The sequence below is a fragment of the Procambarus clarkii genome, chromosome 9 (assembly GCF_040958095.1).
Source record: "Procambarus clarkii isolate CNS0578487 chromosome 9, FALCON_Pclarkii_2.0, whole genome shotgun sequence".
Taxonomy (NCBI): Eukaryota; Metazoa; Arthropoda; class Malacostraca; order Decapoda; family Cambaridae; genus Procambarus; species Procambarus clarkii.
In genome coordinates, this window is record NC_091158.1 from 45,527,541 (window position 1) to 45,542,270 (window position 14,730).

The 14,730-nt window shown below is 35.2% G+C and overlaps 1 pseudogene; it reads right to left on the minus strand.

The window, feature by feature from the left end:
- Positions 1-12,594: 12,594 nt before the first annotated feature.
- Positions 12,595-13,344, minus strand: LOC138362963 (dnaJ homolog subfamily C member 17 pseudogene; annotated as a pseudogene).
- Positions 13,345-14,730: the final 1,386 nt, after the last annotated feature.

Genomic DNA, 14,730 nt, shown 5'->3' on the forward strand with positions numbered 1-14,730 from the left:
TTAATCTGGCTTAATACCTCAACTGTACTCTGTGCTTCATCAAAGTTGATATTCAGCTACAATGGCTCGTATTTTCGCTCATTGCTCATATTTTCTGATATTCATAAACCCAATCAAACCATTCTAACCTAACCTAACTTATTATATATAACAAACAAATGCATTCTACAGACCAGGTATTGTTGTTTTTGTTTGGCGACATCACGAAAAGCGACCTCAGGTATAGGGATAAGATATTGCTGGCCATTGACCAATGCGGCCTTTAGCGTTCTACTGACATATGTATTTAATGTTATTATTCAAAAATGAGTAGACTAGCCATCCCCACCTAACCTAATCAGAGGACTAAGAATATACATTTTAGTCATCCACAACTGTAATCATTATTCAGTGATAAGTTCAAAAGTATAACAGCAGCCCAAATGTCGTACTGCAATTTAAGCAGAATCGTACATCTGGCAGCATAGCAGGTGAGCTGAACATAAGAATAAAGGTAACTGCAGAGGTCCTATTGGCCCATACGAGGCAGCTCCTATATATTTCCACCCAATCTCATTCATGTCCACCCTATGCTTAAAACAACCAAGGGATCCCACTTAAAGCATTTGTTTACAATAATAGTTTTAATAAATAGCTCTTATTCTAGTTTTATACACAACAGCAATTATGAAACCCTATAGCTAGATATTCTACTATAATCCACAAGTAGTTACCACACATCTGGCAGTACAGCGGATTAGTGGCTGTGTTCATAGGCTAGTCAACTGTCCTCACATCCATCAAATAGCTATCCAAATGTCGCACCTCAATTCATCCATCTAGCAACTCAGCTGGATGCTAGCCACTATATTCATAGGCTAATCATTTCTACACCTCAAAAAATCCTAGATTTGTTACGCAAATCAGGTAACTTGTTTCTAAACCAACAGTCGCAAATACAAGCATACATACCTACTCATACTCCACAACCTATACATTCATAGAGAATAGCCTAGTTTTTTGCCACCATTTCCCCATTAATCAGATGCAATTTATGCCATGCACACAGAAAATACAGCATCTACACACCAAATATGCCATTTATTCGCAAAATATATTATTTACACTCAAAATATGCCATCACACAAAAATATGTCATTTATAGACAAAAATATAATATTTACATGCAAAAATATGTCAGTTGGACATGAAAATGTAGCATTTACACAATACTGCATGGACACTCAGAGTATGACATTTACACAAAGTACAGTATTTTGCACAAATATATCAAAATGCTTATGCATTTAGACAATCAAAAATGCGCTTTCACTAAAATTACACAATTTCACAAACATAATTTTCACGAAATACCCACACATTGTCTCATAAACCAAAATACACTTACACCATGAAGATCTATTTTATCAGATTACAGAGCTTACACAAAATACACAATATTCACACACAAATACAGTTGCACCAGTTCCACTTCAACAAATATTAAAAACACAACTTGCATAAATGCACTATTATCACAAAAATTATTATAAAACATGGACAATTATTACACAGTTTGTGTAATTATTTTACATCTTTGCACAATTAATACAAGAAAACTTGCTATATAATTACTCAACTTGCACAATGACAATCAATACACAAAGGTATAAATAAACAATTCGTCCATATGCAATTACACAACATGCGCAATTAATACACAACTTATACAAATATTACACATCTTTCATAATTATTACACAACTTGTACAAATGCATATCTAGCACAAATACGTACAATACACAACTACCCCAAATACGAAAATACACAACTAGCATAAATACACGATTTACACAAATACAATTGCGACATTTACACAACTCGCTCAAAAATATAACCAATACACAACTTACCAAAATATGAACAATACACAACTTACCAAAATATGAACAATACACAACTTACCAAATATGAACAATACATAACTAGCACATATTCATTAAATACACAACTAAGCAATTTCCGCAAATACACATACAAAAACATATACAATTAATACATACAACTTTCACAAAACAATACACAATTTATAGAAATATAATCAATACATAATTGCAATAATCATACAACTTATGCAAAATACATAATCTGCACAATTAATACACAAGTATATTAATTGTGCTATATATGTACAAACACAACCAACTAGGTCAAACAATACACAATTTGCATGATATTTTTCTGGGTATATTTAGGACATTAATTATAATATGTTGAGTTTAACCAACTCCCCAAAAGTCAGAATTTCACATATAAAAATGGTGCATATGACTTCCTATCTCAATATATAACACATTCTTTTTCCATTAAGATATCAACATTATTAGTGCTAAACTATTCATCTAACATATGTCCACTGTTTTAATGTCTAATTAATACCTTCCTTGTTACATCCTCTCCAATCAGACCACCCATATTTATGTATTTATTCAAATCATCTAACAGACTTATTTGTTCTAGCCTTAGTTATGTTAGGGCAGGTGGGGTTAGGTGAAGTCAGTATTTTCTATGATAATTTTAGACAAATTTGCTATATCTTATCAAAATGCATCTTGTTAAAACTTAAATTCATCTAAATCTATAAAAAATATACTTCGCAAATTTGACTAAATTCAACCTAGCTAAACTAAATATGAGCATCCCATATCTTCACATACAAGCCTATGTCGCCTCTGTCCATACATTATATGAGTCTGCCATATAGCTCGAACCCCAAATAGGAAAATTTACACTATTTCATAAACATGCTAGTTCATTACCCTAAGATATTATATATGTCCTTCCCTACACGACCTCACCTAACCTGACCTGGCATAATCAAACCTAGATTTAGTTCAAGTTGGTGAAATTTAAGCTATGCCACTTTAATTCGACATAATTTATGGCAATTTCCACCAAATATACCCAAATGTTGCGTAGCATAGCACTGCCAAAGCCCATTTTCTCCTATTCCATACTACCCTACACAACCTCACCTAACCTGACCTAGCATATCCAAACCTGGATTTGGTTAAAGTTGGCGAAATTTATGCTATGCCACCTAAATATGACCTAATTTAAGGCAATTTCCACCAAATATACCCAAATGTTGTGTATCATAGCATCACCAAAGCCCATTTTTACCTACATTTTCTCCTATTCCATCCTACCCTACACAACCTCACCTAACCTATCATATCCAAACCTGGATTTGGTTAAAGTCTGCGAAATTTAAGCTATCCCACATAAATTCGACCTAATTTAAGGCAATTCCCACCAAATATCCCCAAATGTTGCGTATCACAGCACTGCCAAAGCCCATTTTTACCTACATTTTCTCCTATTCCATCCTACCCTATGCAACCTTACCTAACCTATCCTACCATATCCAAACCTAGATTTGGTTGAAGTCTGCGAAATTTAAGCTATCCCACCTAAATTCTATCTAATTTAAGGCAATTCCCACCAAATATATCCAAATGTTCTGTATCACAGCACTGCCAAAGCCCATTTTTACCTACATTTTCTCCTATTCCATCGTACCCTACGCAACCTTACCTAACCTATCCTAGCATATCCAAACCTAGATTTGGTTAAAGTCGGCGAAGTTTAAGTTATCCCATATAAATTTGACCTAATTTAAGACAATTTCCACCAAATATACCCAAAAATGTTTTGGAACATAGCACGGCCAAAGCTCATTTTAGCTGAGTTTTCACCTATTCCAACCTGCCCTAGACAACCCTACCCATTCTCTCCTGGCATATCCAAAGTCAGATTTGATTATAGATAGCAAAATTTATGCCTTTCCAACCTAAATTTTACCTAATTTAAGCCAATTTCCACCGAATATACCCAAATGTTTTTGTATCTTAGCATGGTCAAAGTTTATTTTAGCTGAGTTTTCACCTATTCCAACCTGCCCTAGACATCCCTACCCGGCCTCTCCTGGCCGGGTAGGAGAAATCTGACAGCCAAAGTCAGATTTGATTATAGTTGGCAAAATTTATGCCTTTCCCACCTAAATTTTACCTAATTTATGCCAATTTCCACCGAATATACCCAAATGTTTTGTATCTTAGCATGGTCAAAGTTCATTTCACCCAAGTTTTTCACCTATTCCATCTTACCTTACACAGCCTTACCTAACCTGACCTAGCATATCCCAAGCTAGATTTGATTAGAGTTCGTGAAATTTATGCTGACTCACCTAAATTCAACCTAATTTAAGACAATTTCTACCCAATATACCCAAAATGATTTGTTACATAGCTCAGCCAAAGACCATTTTACCCGAGTTTTCACATATTCCAACCTACCCTACATAGCCTTACCTATCCCTGACCTAGCAGATTTGATTAAAGTTGGGTTAATTTAAGCTATCGCCATCAAATTGGAGACAATTTCCACCAAATATGCCTAATTGTTGTGTATCATAGCACAGCCAAAACCCATTTTACCCACATTTTCATCCATTCCATCTAAACCTGGACCTAGCCTCTGATACTACATATACTCAGAGAAGTGATGTTTTTTGGATATGAACCTAAATGCCCGTGACTAACCTGCAAGAGTCTTGGAGCTTTGTTGAATATTTTATCTATTTTTCTTCAAAAATTGAAGTTTTGGATATGAACCTATCCGCACTGTGCCTAACCTGCTAGGTTCTTTGTTGAACATTGTAACCATATTCATAGAAAAGTGATGTTTTGGATATGGACCTAAGAGCCCCTCTCCTTTAAAACTTGGAACTGTGTTCAATATTGTAGATATAGTGTTGGGTATGTGTTTAGTTTTTACACATCAACCCAACCGTCCTGGACCTAACCTCCCTTCCTCTAACTTCAAATTTATCGTAAATATGGAAGGACGTGTTGTTTGTGCAACAACCCAACCGTCCTTGACCTAACCTCCATTTATCAAACTTCAAATTTATTGTATTTATGGGAAGAAGGTGTTGTTTATGCATCAACCCAACCTCCCTGGACCTAACCTCTGATACACGAATCTTGGTTCAACATTGCATCATACTCGTAGCATATTTTATTTCACATAATTCATCCATCCTCAACCTAACCTCTATTACCTGAGGGAGGAAGGTTAATGGAAAACATGATAATAATGGGAATTTTCTCTACATCAGTTCAACTTAACCATCCTTAACCTAACCTTAGTTAGAAAGGGATATAACTCACCAAAACTATTTAATTACCATTTACCTTATTTTCCTTATCTTCCACGAACTCTAATCAAATCTAGCTTGGGATATGCTAGGTCAGGTTAGGTAAGGCTGTGTAAGGTAAGATGGAATAGGTGAAAAACTTGGGTGAAATGAACTTTGACCATGCTAAGATACAAAACATTTGGGTATATTCGGTGGAAATTGGCATAAATTAGGTAAAATTTAGGTGGGAAAGGCATAAATTTTTCCAACTACCTTCTGAAGTTGTATTTAATATACGAAAGTACTTAAGGAAATTTCCTGTTTCATTTTTCCTCCGTGGTCTGACATTGTCATATATATATATATATATATATATATATATATATATATATATATATATATATATATATATATATATATATATATATATATATATATATATATATATATATATATATATATATATATATATATATATATATATATATATATATATATATATATATATATATATATATATATATATATATATATATATATATATATATATATGACAATGTCAGACCACGGAGGAAAAATGAAACAGGAAATTTCCTTAAGTACTTTCGTATATTAAATACAACTTCAGTAGGTAGTTGGAAAAATTTATGCCTTTCCCACCTAAATTTTACCTAATTTATGCCAATTTCCACCGAATATACCCAAATGTTTTGTATCTTAGCATGGTCAAAGTTCATATCAAAGTTCATATATATATATATATATATATATATATATATATATATATATATATATATATATATATATATATATATATATATATATATATATATATATATATATATATATATATATATATATATATGTCGTACCTAGTAGCCAGAACGCACTTCTCAGCCTACTATTCAAGGCCCAATTTGCCTAATAAGTCAAGTTTTCATGAATTAATTGTTTTTCGACTACCTAACCTACCTAACCTAACCTAACTTTTTCTGCTACCTAACCTAACCTAACCTATAAAGATAGGTTAGGTTAGGTTAGGTAGGGTTGGTTAGGTTCGGTCATATATCTACGTTAATTTTAACTCAAATAAAAAAAAATTGACCTCATACATAATGAAATGGGTAGCTTTATCATTTCATAAGAAAAAATTAGAGAAAATATATTATTTCAGGAAAACTTGGCTTATTAGGCAAATCGGGCCTTGCATAGTAGGCCGAATACGACGTTCTGGCTACTAGGTACGACATATATATATATATATATATATATATATATATATATATATATATATATATATATATATATATATATATATAACTTTAGAACACTTTCCCACCAGGAGACTCGAACCCTAGCCAGCACAGAAGCCTTCCAGCAACTGGCATAACAGGTACGCCTTAACCCTCTGCACCACCGCTCAGACCCTTAAAAGAGATGGTAATTTCGGAGTATTTAAATCCCCCAAAGATCAACACCTCCCAAGAGCACCAGAGCAAGTGAGGGGTCATTTAGACGTTAATTTCATCAAGTCCCTGTTAATATGGGAAGACACAGTGTCTCTGCTTAAGGCACAACTCTCCTAAACACGAGAGTTAAGTATACAACTTTAGAACACTTTCCCACCAGGAGACTCGAACCCTAGCCAGCACAGAAGCCTTCCAGCAACTGGCATAACAGGTACGCCTTAACCCTCTGCACCACCGCTCAGACCCTTAAAAGAGATGGTAATTTCGGAGTATTTAAATCCCCCAAAGATCAACACCTCCCAAGAGCACCAGAGCAAGTGAGGGGTCATTTAGACGTTAATTTCATCAAGTCCCTGTTAATATGGGAAGACACAGTGTCTCTGCTTAAGGCACAACTCTCCTAAACACGAGAGTTAAGTATACAACTTTAGAACACTTTCCCACCAGGAGACTCGAACCCTAGCCAGCACAGAAGCCTTCCAGCAACTGGCATAACAGGTACGCCTTAACCCTCTGCACCACCGCTCAGACCCTTAAAAGAGATGGTAATTTCGGAGTATTTAAATCCCCCAAAGATCAACACCTCCCAAGAGCACCAGAGCAAGTGAGGGGTCATTTAGACGTTAATTTCATCAAGTCCCTGTTAATATGGGAAGACACAGTGTCTCTGCTTAAGGCACAACTCTCCTAAACACGAGAGTTAAGTATACAACTTTAGAACACTTTCCCACCAGGAGACTCGAACCCTAGCCAGCACAGAAGCCTTCCAGCAACTGGCATAACAGGTACGCCTTAACCCTCTGCACCACCGCTCAGACCCTTAAAAGAGATGGTAATTTCGGAGTATTTAAATCCCCCAAAGATCAACACCTCCCAAGAGCACCAGAGCAAGTGAGGGGTCATTTAGACGTTAATTTCATCAAGTCCCTGTTAATATGGGAAGACACAGTGTCTCTGCTTAAGGCACAACTCTCCTAAACACGAGAGAGTTTATATATATATATATATATATATATATATATATATATATATATATATATATATATATATATATATATATATATATATATATATATATATATATATATATATATATATATATATATATATATATATATATATATATATATATATATATATATATATATATATATATATATATATATATATATATATGCATATATATATATTACTGCATATATATATATATATATATATATATATATTACTGCATATATATATATATATATATATATATATATATATATATATATATATATATATATATATATATATATATATATATATATATATATATATATATATATATATGCAGTAATATTGGATTACTACTGAAAATCGCACTGAAGTCACCATGCCTGGCAGGAGACTGATAGTTTATACAGTAATATTGGATTAGTACTGAAATCGCATTGAAGTCACCACGCCTGGCAGGGGACTGTTTTCATACAAATGAAAGATAGTAAGTTTTCATTTTTATTTTGCCCTATGCTCAATAAGCAATTTCTGAAGAAAGATTGACAATGCTTAAATTACATTCTCTAGAAAGGCAAAGAAATAGAGGTGACATGATAGAGCTGTGAATGAATGGACATGATAAAGGGGGAATATTAATAGACTATTAAAATTATCAACACTAGACAGAACATGAAACAATGGACATAAATTGGAATAAGTTTTAGATTTAGATTTAGGAAAAAGACCTGGGTAAATAAACAGAAGCCTTCCAGCAACTGGCATAACAGGTACGCCTTAACCCTCTGCACCACCGCTCAGACCCTTAAAAGAGATGGTAATTTCGGAGTATTTAAATCCCCCAAAGATCAACACCTCCCAAGAGCACCAGAGCAAGTGAGGGGTCATTTAGACGTTAATTTCATCAAGTCCCTGTTAATATGGGAAGACACAGTGTCTCTGCTTAAGGCACAACTCTCCTAAACACGAGAGAGTTTATATATATATATATATATATATATATATATATATATATATATATATATATATATATATATATATATATATATATATATATATATATATATATATATATATATATATATATATATATATATATATATATATATATATATATATATATATATATATATATATATATATATATATATATATATATATATATATATTACTGCATATATATATATATATATATATATATATATATATATATATATATATATATATATATATATGTATATATATATATATATGTATATATATACATATATATATATATATATATGCAGTAATATATATATATATATATATATATATATATATATATATATATATATATATATATATATATATATATATATATATATATATAATATTGGATTACTACTGAAAATCGCACTGAAGTCACCATGCCTGGCAGGAGACTGATAGTTTATACAGTAATATTGGATTAGTACTGAAATCGCATTGAAGTCACCACGCCTGGCAGGGGACTGTTTTCATACAAATGAAAGATAGTAAGTTTTCATTTTTATTTTGCCCTATGCTCAATAAGCAATTTCTGAAGAAAGATTGACAATGCTTAAATTACATTCTCTAGAAAGGCAAAGAAATAGAGGTGACATGATAGAGCTGTGAATGAATGGACATGATAAAGGGGGAATATTAATAGACTATTAAAATTATCAACACTAGACAGAACATGAAACAATGGACATAAATTGGAATAAGTTTTAGATTTAGATTTAGGAAAAAGACCTGGGTAAATACTGGTTCTGTAAACAGGGTTTGAACTCATTTCTTATGTTATTATGTAATCTTAGCTATAAAATGATCTTAGACAATGGGAAACCGTACGGCAATACCTTATTGAGAAAAACGAGCTTATAATGATTAACACCATTGCACATTAGGCTTGACAGAAGGCAGCATTTGTATCCCCCTTTGCTATAAACATTAAAAATGGGAATAAACATACTATAACAGAAAACGGACTTATTCAGGGAAGAAGAATACGGTTTGACTATTAGCAATGCCTGTGCGAAATATGATGGGGCCGACCTTTTAATCCCCAGGTAAGTTGATGACGTCATTGACCATTAGCAATGCCCGTGCATGGCTCACCGGGCTAACGAAAAAACATGGGGCCATAACGTGTCCCTTAAATCTCACCGGGGTAACGAAAAAACATGGGGCCATAACGTGTCCCTTAAATCTCACCGGGGTAACGAAAAAACATGGGGCCATAACGTGTCCCTTAGGAAAAGCAAAACGGACACGTTATGGCCTGGTTTACACTACTGGTGAGTGGTGACGCCTGGGTGGTGTTTGGCCGAGCTGGGTGATTGGTGACGCCTGGGTCGGTGATTGGCCGGGCTGGGTGATTGGTGACGCCTGGGTGGTGTTTGGCCGGGCTGGGTGAGTGGTGACGCCTGGGTCTGAGATTTGCTACTACCGCGGGAGTTACTCGTCAAGTAGTTAAGGTGTGTGGAGGCACTACTCGAGATGCCTCTTGTAGGGAGGTCTGGGGAAGGCTTCAGCCTGGATATTGAATGCCTTGGTCGACTTTGAGGTAGCGGTACCAGCCCAATCCTTTATTTTATATAAAAATTTAACCAGTGCCTCAAAAAAATATTCAAAATCTACCCTATCTATAGAATTTAAAATCTGCAGATTGTATCGAAATAATCGGCATAATTCAAATGCTGAATCCAGTTATCTGACACCCGACTGTAATGCTGTTTATAGTCCAGCAATCTTCCCAATACACCTGGAAGAAAAATTCAATACTCAGAATTGATATAACTAAATTCAATATTGCAACCACTATCACAAAATCTGGCCAACAAATATCATTGGTCATCGGCGTCCATCAACGTGTTTCGTCATGAACGCGTAACACAAGAATTCCAATACATGCTGAAATCTCACTGCTTCAGGAGAAGAACACTGAACTCTTCAAGTTCATTCATGTGTTCCAGTCACCATCTGTGGTCACTTTTTGCCACATGTCACTTAATTATCAAACCTAACATTCAAAATCAATGTCCAAAATGACATTCTGACAATCTTACAAATGTGTTTATTATCAATACTACTTTTAATATCACAGTTCTCAAATGAGTACGCAGCAACAAAATGTGTACATACTTCCAGCTAAGAGTATAAAGTTAATGTTGTCAACCCCTCTTGCACCAATGAATGCGGAGCAAGAAAATGACAATTATCATTTTCCAGAGCCTACGTCCTAGACACATTGCAATAACTCTCATACTAGAGAGCTCTATCTCGAGAACGGGTCCATGTGAAAAAATTGTACATTTCCATTTTAATAGAATTTCACTACTATATTTCTAGTTTTCAACATTTAGGTTTTCCAAAATTACATTCCTAGGTATTCAGAGATCTTAATTTTTTCAGAAATTGAATACAATAACAAAATAGAGCAAACATAACATTTTAACATTATTACACAACAAATGTTAAAAAAAAAATCTGTTAGATCAGTGACGTGTAGTTGATTGTAGTTTCGACGACCACAAATTTTAGAATGTGGAGAATCCTCGTCCTCTTGTACACCATTCCGGTTTCTGCTGAAGAATGATAGAACTATCCGACCAGATAGCACGACCGACAGGTGAGTCTGTGGCTGGCTGCAGCCTGCTGGGTGAACCTTGCTAAAGAGACACGGCTCAATTTTCAACTCGAGGTCACAAAACAGTAATGATGGATGAGACTGAAACAACAGGTGACCACAGTAGAACAGGACGTAGATGTACAACGGTCTCTCCCTCTCTCTCGGGACGGAAGCGGCTTCAGTGTCGTTGAGTTTATTGGAATAAGTGCACCTTAATCAAGCACCACAATTAGATGGTGAGGAATTATTACTTGACATCTTCCAGGCACCTGTAGGGTATTTCCTGGTAGGATGTGACATCCCACGGACACTTTAATGAATTTTACAAAATGTGGTGGGCAACTTTTGCTTGGTCAGTGCATACATCCCTCATGACCTCTTATTAGTGTCTGGAAGAGACATGAAAAGTAATTTTGGGTAATTTACGCTATACTTCTGCTTCCTTTTAATTAAAGCCACTAATGGAGGATGGTCGACCATTTCAACATAAAAAATCTTTCCCAGCTACAATCTGCAGTTCCTCGCAACTTTTGTGCAGACTAGGAGTAATCAAATCTTTTCAAGAAATCCATACCGATTAAAATGTCTCTAGAAAACTTACTTATGTCAAAGTTATCTTGTCCCAAGATGTCTATCTTTTGCCCATTAAATTTTTGCCCAGTCAAATTATTTCCACAACTCCTAAGGTAAAATGTCTCAACTTGTTGAAGGCTGAATTTTTCGTGAAATTTCCTTTACTGCCAGTGTTCACAAATGCCGTCCATTTCGCACCTTCCCCCTTCGCTTCAAAAGTAGATCTACTGTTATGGGGGGTCTCATGGCTGCTCTGTGAGGGGTAATTAATAATTAATAATAAAGGGGAATATATTAATCGAACCTACATCCAAGAGTATCCCAGACGTAGGGATCTGAGTGTCTATCACTCTAGCAGTTCCCACCTACCACTCTTGTGGTGTCTACCACCCTTCTCTAAGGAACAGAGAAGTATGCCTCCGCAGACAGAGACATGCAACACACATAATGGGAAAATAAAACTAAGTAAGAAGTATTTGAAGGTCGGTTTCTTGGACAAATCAAGACAACATGAGATATATATTTTTGTACAAATTATAAAAGATTATTTTCATCCAAAGCAATCAAACAACTTGTTTATTATTATAAAATTTGATTGAGAAACATTTAACTGGTTTGGCTCACATTCTCTACTGATTCACGACAACTAGATTCAAAGTTTAAATTGGATTTGTCCTTACACTCATAATTTTTAGGATTTTTTTTGGAGGATATGAGGCTTTTTGTGAGGTGCCTCTCACATGTGTGTAACTTTTACTGGTTTGCCAGTTTGACCTCTCTCAAACTGCACTGCCATATCCGCTGCATTTTTGGTCTTATATTCTATTAATGCTGTTCCTTTTCTATTTTTCTGCACCATAACCAGAGCATTGATGTCTCCCCACTTATAGAAGAGTTGGTTAATTTCCTGCTGGGAATACCCTGGCCAATCGTCTGTTGACATCCACTTAACTTTAACTTTGTGACCCCGTGTGTCCATAGCTGGAGGTTCACTGCTTTTGGAGACTTTAGATGAACTCCGAAAAAGCTCTGCCCCTACCTCCCTATTTACTCGATCCAGTTCCTCCAAAATAAGTTGCTCGCCCTCCTTGTCCAATCTTTTCAATTCACGTCGAAACTGTTCTTCTTCTGACATATCTTGCTGTTCCCTACTGCGTTGAACACGTCGTTCCCGTTCCTCCAAATCTGACCTTAGTTTCTGTGATCTGGTAACATGTTCACGGGCTCTGGCAGCTGCTGCTTTACGACTCTTGAGGGTCTTGTCATATGCTTTACGTGTTCCTGGATCTAACAAAATCTCAAGAATTTTCTTAAGTTTGTCAAATTCATCAGTAGCGAATGGGTTATCTGGATTCTTATCCGGATGACATTTAAGAGCTCTTTGTCTGTACGATTTCTTAATATCCTTTTCCTCGGCATCAATAGTTATCCCCAGAATTTGATAGAAGTCCAGTTTCGATAGTTTCGTATTATGTTCCTGCGACATAACGTCCTCAATGCGTCACTACCACTTTCACAAGAGCTAATATTTTCGACAGCTGCTTCTTATGTTTTATTACGCGTTTCTGGAGCGAATGATCTCTGTCCTCAGCTTGCTGTCAACAGTCATATGTAAAGACGTCAAATGTTAGTTAATTTATATCCTACGTACATCTCACTGGGAGGAGACATGTAGCATCTCTCTCAATGTAAAAACATAGTCCTGGAACCTCTGTTAATCATAATATATATAAATTATTTAGATTCAGGTTTGAACATAGGATCATAAGAATAAAGCTCTGGTTAGCCCCATTTAGATTATGCAGTTCAGTTTTGGTCGCCGTACTATAGAATGGATATAATTTCACTTGAACGTGTCCAACGTAGGATGACTAACTTAATTAAGAACATAAGAACAAAGGTAACTGCAGAAGGCCTATTGGCCCATACGAGGCAGCTCCTATTCTATAACCACCTAATCCCACTCATATACTTGTCCAACCCGCGCTTGAAACAATCGAGGGACACCACCTCCACCACGTTACGCGACAATTGGTTCCACGAATCAACAACCCTGTTTGTTGTATTTACCCAAGTCTTTCCTAAATCTAAACTTATCCAATTTATACCCATTGTTTCGTGTTCTGTCTTGTGTTGATATTTTTAATACCCTATTAATATCCCCCCTGTTATGTCCATTCATCCACTTGTAAACCTCTATCATGTCACCCCTAACTCTTCGCCTTTCCAGTGAATGCAACTTAAGCTTTGTTAATCTTTCTTCATATGAAAGATTTCTAATTTGGGGAATTACATAAGAACATAAGAACATAAGAACAAAGGTAACTGCAGAAGGCCTATTGGCCCATACGAGGCAGCTCCTATTCTATAACCACCCAATCCCACTCATATACTTGTCCAACCCGTGCTTGAAACAATCGAGGGACCCCACCTCCACAATGTTAGGCGGCAATTGGTTCCACAAATCAACAACCCTGTTACTGAACCAGTATTTACCCAAGTCTTTCCTAAATCTAAACTTATCCAATTTATACCCATTGTTTCGTGTTCTGTCCTGTGTTGATACTTTTAATACCCTATTAATATCCCCCCGGTTATGTCCATTCATCCACTTGTAAACCTCTATCATGTCACCCCTAACTCTTCGCCTTTCCAGTGAATGCAACTTAAGCTTTGTTAATCTTTCTTCATATGAACGATTTCTAATTTGGGGAATTAACTTAGTCATCCTACGCTGGACACGTTCAAGTGAATTTATATCCATTCTATAATATGGCGACCAAAACTGAACTGCATAATCTAAATGGGGCCTAACTAGAGCAAGATATAGCTTGAGAACCACACCAGGTGTCTTGTTACTAACGCTGCGATT